Source organism: Lytechinus variegatus, chromosome 2, assembly GCF_018143015.1.
Source record: "Lytechinus variegatus isolate NC3 chromosome 2, Lvar_3.0, whole genome shotgun sequence".
In the NCBI taxonomy this organism is placed as follows: domain Eukaryota; kingdom Metazoa; phylum Echinodermata; class Echinoidea; order Temnopleuroida; family Toxopneustidae; genus Lytechinus; species Lytechinus variegatus.
Window position 1 is genome coordinate 16,530,112 of NC_054741.1, and position 9,784 is coordinate 16,539,895.

Below are 9,784 nucleotides of genomic sequence, written 5' to 3' on the forward strand. Positions count from 1 at the left end.
ATCTCACAATTCGAGGGAATGGACCTGAGTATAAGTCCCATGTTAAGGGTAGTGCTAGAGGCCAGATCAAGTACCACCAAATTCGAGGTGTGTAAAGCCTATACATGCATTTTTGTATTCATTAAGTGATAACTGAAGCTAAGCAAGCATTTTTAAAGGGGCAGTACCCCCTGATAGTAAATTTGTTTTAATAAAAGAAAGCAAAAAGAAACATGTAGGTAAAAATTCACTGAAATTTCATCAAAGATAAACTGAGTTGTCGATGTATCAAGTTTCAATTTGTTGACGTCACACATGAACAGTTCCATTCCTTCATGTGTCATGTTATCATTGAAATTGATTTTTACTTTTGCATTCATCATATCATCCGACACATCAATTCATATATTTTTCTATAAACGAAACATTTTCAGACATCATAAACCATTAAAACATTAAAATTTATTCAATTCAGACAGCTGTTTGTATAGGACAACACAATTTAAAACTTCATGAATTTTAAGAAAATTTTTTGATGGATTTTCATCAAAACTTACCAATTCTCGTCTCTATCATCAGGATGAACTTCTCCTCGATTGCTTACAGTCATGGCGGTGCAAAGCAACATTGCAAAGAAATATTATAACTTGACTTCAACAAACCTTAGTCACTATTAGCTGCTGAAATTTGCTGTTAGCATTCAGTTTGCAATCTCATTCTTGCTTACATTCAAATCCAAAATTCATGACAACCAAAGGTGCTAGAGAGTTGATCTAAAATATCTGATTGCCTGTTTGGCGCCCTCTTTTTCCAAACATTATATCTCTCAGTTTTCTCTCTGATCTATCTTGCCTTGTACCTCATCAGAATTTTTCCAAAGGTTTTTATTCCCTTTTTGTATCATTTCCATCTCAAGATGTTATTGTGAAATATTCAAATATTGATAGTCTAATCCAAGGAATCAGTAAACTTTTGAAATGCTCTCTCTCTCAGAATCTTTGCATATCTCAATTTTCCCCATTTTCTAAATTTTTAAAATTACTTATTAGCATTTGGGTCAGTCTAAGAAATGGCACTTATGTGTAAAATTTAAATAAGTTGCTTGCCTTTGCCACCTTCTGCTTAAAGCAATATGATGTCTTCTTGACTTTTTAAACATAAATGATTACCATATTTCATGACATTGTTTAAATTTCTGCACTCTTCCCATCCCTCTTTCTCTCTCTCTCTTGTTCCCAATTCTCTCTGTTTCTCTTAATCCCTATTTCCCTCTTTCACTCTGTCCCATCTGTCTATAACCACATCTTCACCACTCCCTTCCTTTCTTTCTTTCTTTCTTTCTCTTCCCTCTCTCTTCCCTGTCCTACCCTCACATACTTCCCTTCCCTATCTCTTTTTACATGACAGGAAGAATGATGTAACTGTAGTGCTTCACGTATGCAATCACAGAAAATAAGGAATGTACCATACAAACTATAAATTACCACCTACATCATTCCCTCCCTTCCTTCCTTTCCTTCCTGAATTTATTTACAACAGGAAAAGGTGGTATTTAAAGTCATTTGGCAGTAGAACTTAAAACAAAAAAGGAAAGACTTCCAGAGTGAAGGCCAGGGTAGCTATTGTAGTGTATTACCTATCTGTGTTATTTCCCGGGGTTTAATGCCCCTTGGAACGCTTTGAAAGCAAACAAACATTAGGTGGTTTCAGACCGCCTCGAAGTTCGTCAGTTCCAGGTATTTTCTGATCTGGAAATTTACCCCAATCAGAAAATACCAAGCAAATTGCGCGTAATCTCCTCGAAAGAAAATACCCACTAAATAGTAGGTACTGGTCAAAATTACGAGAACTTTTTCGGGGATTTTTCCAAGGTCGCAGGTATTTTGTCAATGTGAGAATAATGTACAGGAACTTTAGCCCAGCTGTAGTTAGGCGTGGGTGCCTTGGGTGGCTGCTGAGCTAGTGATTTTGAATCTCGCACCTCGCTTCCTTATCAGACCATACTGCGCATGCTCGTAACTTCAGGAATTTATCCCAAAGGGTATGTTTCGGGGTGGTGTAAATGCAGGAATAACTAATGGGTATTTTTTAGCCTAAAAAAGTTCTCATGATTTAACGGGGATTCTTATGATCGAGGCAGTTTGAAACCACCTATTGAAAGTTCATGTCATTGATACGAAGGAGCATAATCAAACAACAGTACCATTTTTTCTCTCACTACTACCAGAGGAGCTTTTATTATTATGCCATATTTCAGTTTATATCCCTTTTATGTTTGATTAACTCTTTGTGCGTTGGGCCATGAACCCCTCAGTGCTGATTGTTTGCTTGAGCGTGAAACGTGAAGTTCCTACGTAGCACTAAGTGTCCATTGGTGCGAAGTATGTGTGGAAAGGGTTAAAGGCTAGGGGGGGATATGTGGTGACAATATTGTGCTTTACTGAAAATATGTGATTACAATGCACATCACATTTCCCAAGTCGAATTGAGTTAATCAGCTCCATAGTTGGTCAACTAGCATGCATAATGTATTGTCGACAGTGCTAGTATATAGTCTAATATAATGTACGTGTCATTTCAACTCTACACAAGTCCCATTCAGCTCCTTTAGTCTGCTAATTCAGACACTTTTTGACAAACACACTGGCCTGAATAAACAAAATAGGATTAAACAATGAAGGGCTTTTAAAATCATGGATTTTTTGTGTATAATTTGTCGTATATGATAAAAAAAGTGTCAAAGACACTTTCCCAGGGACAGTTCCCCGTTTTTCCAAAGAATGTTGAATATGCACTAAAGTAATGCTGTTTATAAATGAAATCTGCATGTATCTATATCTCCCCATTGCTACAATTTCTTGTAATTTGGGGCTATTGTGGCTTTTATGGTTTGATATTGAACAAAAATTGTACTTTCCGTTAATGGATATTCCATTAAGCTTTAGAGGTTCATTGAAAGTTTTCTGTCTCATAGAATCCATAAAGTTCATGGAATAAATTTGAATTGATTTCATTTGACAATAGATTGAATTACCAGGGACCTACCCAGCTTAACTTTTCAGTCCAGCTCAACTTGATAGGAGAAATGCAGAGCTGCCAAGTAGGACAGATTTTCTGTATGCAGTACTGACAAATGAGGAGAATACTTATGGTTTCATTAAAAAATATTGATTTCTAAGCTTTCAGTTTAATGTGGTCCCCTATGGTATGTCTTTGAAAACACCAATTTTCTCACCAAAATACTGATTTTCATCCTTAAAAATACTGAAATGTTCTTGTTCAGTTTGGCAGCTCTAGAAATACAACTTAAACTTTCATCAATCAGGAGCATCCATTGTAGATTTAGGTTTAATTTTAGGATTCATCCTTATGATCAAATTGCTAACCATCATGCCACAGGGTCGTAGATTAATTACAAGAAACAACCTGGGCCCTGTTGTACAAAGAGCTGCGATTGATTCAGTTAATCGTAACTCTATGGAAATCCATTAGTGTTATAATTTTTTCTACGAAAAATTTGCACAATGTCCTATTAATGCAAAGAGAAGCGCAGTGAATTTTCAAGAAAACAATGAATGGATGAATATGCATCACATCTAGAAAATATTTTGAACAAACATGCATAATAGATGTTGACGTTGCTGGCCATCCATAGTTGCGATTGATCGGATCAATCGTAAATATTTGTACAACATGGCCCAGTCATTCATTCATTGTTTGTTACAACCAGTAATCATTTTACAATGACTAAATCTTGAATGTTCTCTTTCTGCATCATTATTTAGTGTTACATGATCAAGCACAAAGAAGTAAACAAATGAACCATTCAGGCGTTTTTTTTCTGCCAGCAATACCAAGGAAAATAGCAGCACAGTGCTGGTTACTCCTTGATATATCAAAAAGACAAATTAGACTATGCTCACATTTGTTCTACAGCAGCCGTACGGCGAGTCGAAAACAGCCGTTTTATCAATTTTGATTCAAACCCCCTATATGTAGTTGGACAAAAACTGTTAAAACGGCTGTTTTCGACTCGCCGTATGGCCGCCGTAGAACAAATGTGACCATGGCATTAGGTGTATGTGATTCTTTTGGGGGGTTCAATTCGTACATCAATGAAGATGCAGGCAGAAACCAAGAGATGTTGCCAATTCAAATTTGTTATTGTTAATGATGATAGAATTTACAGCATTTGTTTGAGCATCTGATTAAGATGGAAAGTACGCCATACAGATTCCATGTATTAGTATTATTGTTGTTGTTCTTTGGAATCAAATCTGTTGTAAGAATATTGAAAGGTGCAAACTCAAAAGGTTATTGAGGGATTGCCATACCTGTGTGATTTAGATTAACATGTGGCAATGTGTTACACTGGCAATGACCTATGGTTCCAAAACCAGGTCTGTGACAAAGGAAATGGAACAGAAACTAAATACTACTCAACACAGTATGGAACGTACAATGTTACAGATATCAAAACATGATAGCAAAACCATACAATAGATAAGGAACCAGACTATTGAAATAGAGATGGGCTGGCCATCTTGCAAGATCACATGACAATAGATGGACCAAATGCATCACAGAATGGAGACCATGGCTAGGATCACAATATTGGGGTAGACAAAAATTGAGATAGAGTGATAAGCTCACAAAGTTCATTGGCACAAAGTGGATTGCATCAGCTCAAGACAAGCACCTTTGGCACCAATTGAATATGGCTTATATGATGATGATGGTAAACCTTTCTATCATTGAATCCTATGTCTTAATATCAAATCAAATTCTTGATGTGATATCAAATTTCATTTGATTGTTGTTAACAACTGGCAAATCTTGAAAAAAAAAAATTCCTGGGGCCTGTTTCGTAAAGGACTTGCAACTGCTGTAATTTTGCAATAATGGCAACTACCATGGCAACAGTGATTATGATTGACTGCTGAGCCTGTCACCATGGTAGTTGCCATTATGGCAAAGTCACAAAAGTTGCAAGTCCTTTATGAAATGGGCTCTGATATCAATAAATGGGATTAAATGAGAAACAGCTTGCTATTATGTGAGTTGGCATACTTGTATGCTCAAGTATCAAATGCCAGAAGCTTATTATTTCCAATGTCTGTATTTCTAAAGTATATTGAAATTATTGCAGACTTTATTCATATTCCCATGCGCCCAGTCTCTCTATTCAAATAATGCATTATTTATAGAATTGTGTACTTCGTCATTTTGTGTTATTTGGCCAAGGACCAGTGTATACAAAAAAGGTTATTTCATACCATTGACTGCTTTTTATATGATGGTCATATTGTACATATTCAAAATACAATATAGGTTATTTCATACCATTGACTGGTCTTTAGAGGATAATCACATTGTACTTATTCAAAATACAATGGAATATTATTGCAACAAACAATATAGGATCAGCAAAAAAGTTTAAAGCTTAATGTTTATAAAATTATTTACTCCCCACCCCCCCCCCAAAAAAAATGAAATTCAAAATTTGAACTGCTTTACTAATAAATAAATTAATGGTGTTTAGGGTGATTAATGAAGATGTATCACAATTATTAATTCAATAATTGCAGTTACATTTTTTCTCTGATTTGGGGAGTGAACTTGATCTTATTGGTTGTGAATAATAATGCAATAAATTAGATCCTGTATGGTTTTAGCATGTTTTTTGTAAAAAATTGTTGTCTTCAAAAGATTTATCATAGGTAATACTAAACAGGTTACCTAATATGTTTGCTTAAATTGGATAAGCTTTTTAAAAGCATGATAACTACAATATGTGAGTGAATTGTGCATGACTGTGTATGTATATATATATATAAAGAAAAATTATTAGAAAATGATCATTATGAAAATGGATGATGGTCAGAACAGGTTCTTCCCACAAGGCTTGGGGCCCTTGAGGCCGAGGATCACTTTGTCTACATCAGAATTATTTTCTGGTCAGACTCATTTTAAAATTTTGTTTTCAAAACATGCCCCAAAGGTACATAGTTGACTTCTACATGGTTAAAATGACTATGGTGTTTTCTAAAGTGTATATCTCAGTTAACATTGTAGATGATGCTAAGCAAAAAAATGTTATGATGCTGATAAACATATGTAACACCCAGCCTGTGGACCCTCTCTGGTCAGAACAACGTCGTTGATTGACTTATCCACTTGTATTGGAACAGAACTGACAAAATAAAATCAATTCCTCTGTTTGAGGCTATGCATACATGTACAATCTGAATGTGTTCCTTTGTAATTTGCTCTTTGTTACTAGGTGCCTGTTGGAAATAGAGAAGACATGCTATGTGGCAATGGGGAAAAACATGCAAAAAAGTTTTGGATTGGTCTGGTTTTATGTTATGTATAGAAATGTAGCAAAATTACAAGGCACAAAAATTAATAATTATTGCACAAATAAAGAGATGGATGGGTCGCTATTCAGAGCCATTGATGAAATGGCTTTCTTCTTCTTAGAGGTCCAATGAAAGCCTAACATTTATATCCCAGTAGTGCCCCAAATTTTGTATGACATACCTTACATTGCAGTATTTACTATGTTTTAACCATATCAAACAATAATTTGTTAAGTTTGGATCCCCCTTTTCAGCACTTGCATTTGGTACTCAATATTTGCCATAAATCTCAACGCCTGTCAAAACTTAGCTTGGGCATAATATTCACAAAAGTTTATTACTTAAGATCAATTTCACATCTATCATAAAACTCCTGTGAAATTAATGAGGTCATGTCATGCCATTCCCTCCCCCATTACATTCCTGGGCACAGTCTTATAAGAAGTACCATAGATTCAAAACCAAATAGAATTGTGATTGATCTCAAAGTCCTCTCGCAACTGTGAGTTTGATTTGAATCATTTCTATATGTTTTTGTAATACAGACCTCATCTATCAGAAAGAGTATTTTAGCCTCTGATAATAAACAGATAAAACCGATGGTGAATACTGGGGGGGGGGGCATTCAATTCCTTTCCTTCCTTCTCCTTGAGTGAAAATTGCATTGTACCCTTAGTCTTCACGAGTGTTGCCCTTCTTATTTGAAGTGAGAAGGACAACCCTTTTACACAGTAAAAAAAATTATACAACGCTGTTTAATATATGAACCTTACAGTAATTGTTTTAACAGTTTAAACAAGTGTTTAAATCTTAAGCAACAAAGTTTAATTTTTAACATCCAATCTCCAATAAATTAAACTTTATTGTTTAAACGGTTATTAACAAATACTGCAAGGTTCATAAAGTAAACAGCGTTGTATAAAATCTTAAACAGTGTTTTTACTGTGTACTTTCTCGTATGAGAGAATTTCGGTTTAAAACTACCCCTTGGTAATTTATCGTGTTGCCCCCTCTTTCATGAAATCATGGAGCCACCTCCCGACGAGACTGTATTGCCCATATTCAAAAGCTGCTGACCCACTCCACGTACTATAAATTCATTTACGAGTTTACTCTTCAAAAGTAAACTTCGCAGTATTTTAAAGTTGCTCTCTGATCATTTTCCAGCTGGATTTAGCTTGAAAATCTATAAACTTCCAAACGTGTTTTTTTTTCACACTTCCTGATTTGTTTTTTCTCCTGAAAATCATATTTCATACTTATAATGAATAATGGATAAGTATAATTTACCCAGGGTGGTCGATTCAGTCGTGAATATGAACTCCCTGCAGTGGACCTTGCATAAGAAAATGTTATTTTTACCCTTCTCCATCTTCAAAATTCGAGCGCCTGCCAAGAATGAAGGCAGAAGGTCCCATTTGTTAAGTCATTTGGAATTACTCTGCCGGGGATCGAACGCACGACCTTCCATTCATGGGCCACCACAGGGGTCCTCAAAACGGGGGAGGGGGGCTACGGGGTTCAGCCCCCACATTTTTTTTCCAAAACCGTGTACAAAAACGTAAAAATGACCATCTGATTATTTTTGCATAACCCCCCCCCCTCTCAAAATCGTTCCGCGGCCCATGCACCAGTTCGGCTAATTTTACACGTCGATGTAATTAAGTTACTAGAAATAGGATAACCTCCCCCATAATATTTTCCAATATGTCTAGGATTGTATGGCCTCGTTATTCTTAAGCAGGTTAAGAGGATTGCAATGAACCAAACGCAATATGCATTTTTTTTTGTAGCGACATCATCGCTGGGGAAGCGTCTGAAATACTCGGAAAGGTGATAAACCTGTTATATGAACAATGCAAGAGTATATCTTTAATATCTACAGATTAAGTTACAATAACAATAGACGAGATTAAATCTCCTCAAATGGTTTCCTCTTCTGATTCTAGAATGGAGCTAGTAATTTGTCATTAAACAAGGACGATTCTTCGTGGTATTTAGCCTCTTGAGTTTAAAGTTAAAGTCAATACCATCTTAATTCAAATGCAGAAACTTAGAGTAAAATTTTCAGGAACTTTTTTTTTCTAATGTAAGTTTAAAAGAGTGAAAATCTGTATTGTGTTTTCCCATAACCTACTCGCTAACAGTGAACACGCTTGTATTTGCCACGAAATATATAATTCTTCATATTCTGAGTAAATAACTTGGAAAAAAGAAAATTCTCTCCTCTTTTCTCTCCTCTGAATTTGCTCACTGAAGAAGAAGGAGGAGGAGAAGGAGAAGAAGATGATGAAGAAGAAGGAGAAGAAGAAAAAGAAGAAGAAGAAAAAAAAAGGAGGCCTGCATTATAGTTATTAGTTGTCCTGCACCATTGTGTGTGTGTGTTTCTGTTGCTTTATTTTCTCATTTTATTCATTCCATCTATTGTCGCTTCCATTGCATGGCGTCGTCTTCGTCAGGGTAGTTTTTTTTTTTGTAAATGGTTTGCAATTCCAAATAAACTCCACCCCAATGACCATTCATTTTGATTAACGTATAGTATAGCATAGCGTGCATCAGTGTTTTTCTCTTACCAGAAACGTACTTGTTTATTTTTTTATATATGGGTTTCTTTGGAAAGAATATTCACGATGTTTGAATTTGCAATTTAGATCACCCATAAAACAGGCCATGGATAGACATGTCAATATGCATTATCAGGAAAATCTATATAGCTCTCTATTGAAAAAGAATTATACTCGCCGAGTGCGTTAGTGATATTGTATAAAAGAAACCTCAGTACACAAACTAGATAAACAGTTAAAGAAAGCCCCTCCCAGGTCTGTTTTTTTTTAAATCTTCTGCAATGTTCAGACTTCGACTCCCAATATTTAGTGTTTTTTGTATTTTGGTTAATTGAAGCACTTCATAACGAAGAAAATAATGCACAGCTCATTAAAATTGGTGATGTAATTTTGTTCCTACACCCTAGTTAAAACAAAAATCCAGTCATTTTATATCTCATCTTAGTTTTCTTTCCATGTCAGATTGCTGCTATATTGAATCGCGTAATATAAGTATTTATTGATCGTCTATAAATGAAAATTCGTGAATTTTTACATGCCATATATTTATAGACATGTAACATGAATAATGCAATCTACAGATCTGGGACATGATAATAATATAATGTTAATTATGCTATTTACATTATAATTAATAACAATGCAGGTGAGAGTGTCAGGAGCATCCCACTTCTTAAGTTTTGCACAATTTGGCGACAGAAAAAAAATCTTGGCAGGATATCATATGCCTACTGATGGACGTTGTTTGGAGGAAGTCATGTTAACATGAAAAGGTAAAATTCATAAAGAAAAAAAAAGTTATGTGACAGATTCTGTCATTGAAAAATTATGCGAAATTCGGAAATGATAGTACACAGCAAAAAATGTGGTGTTAACCGG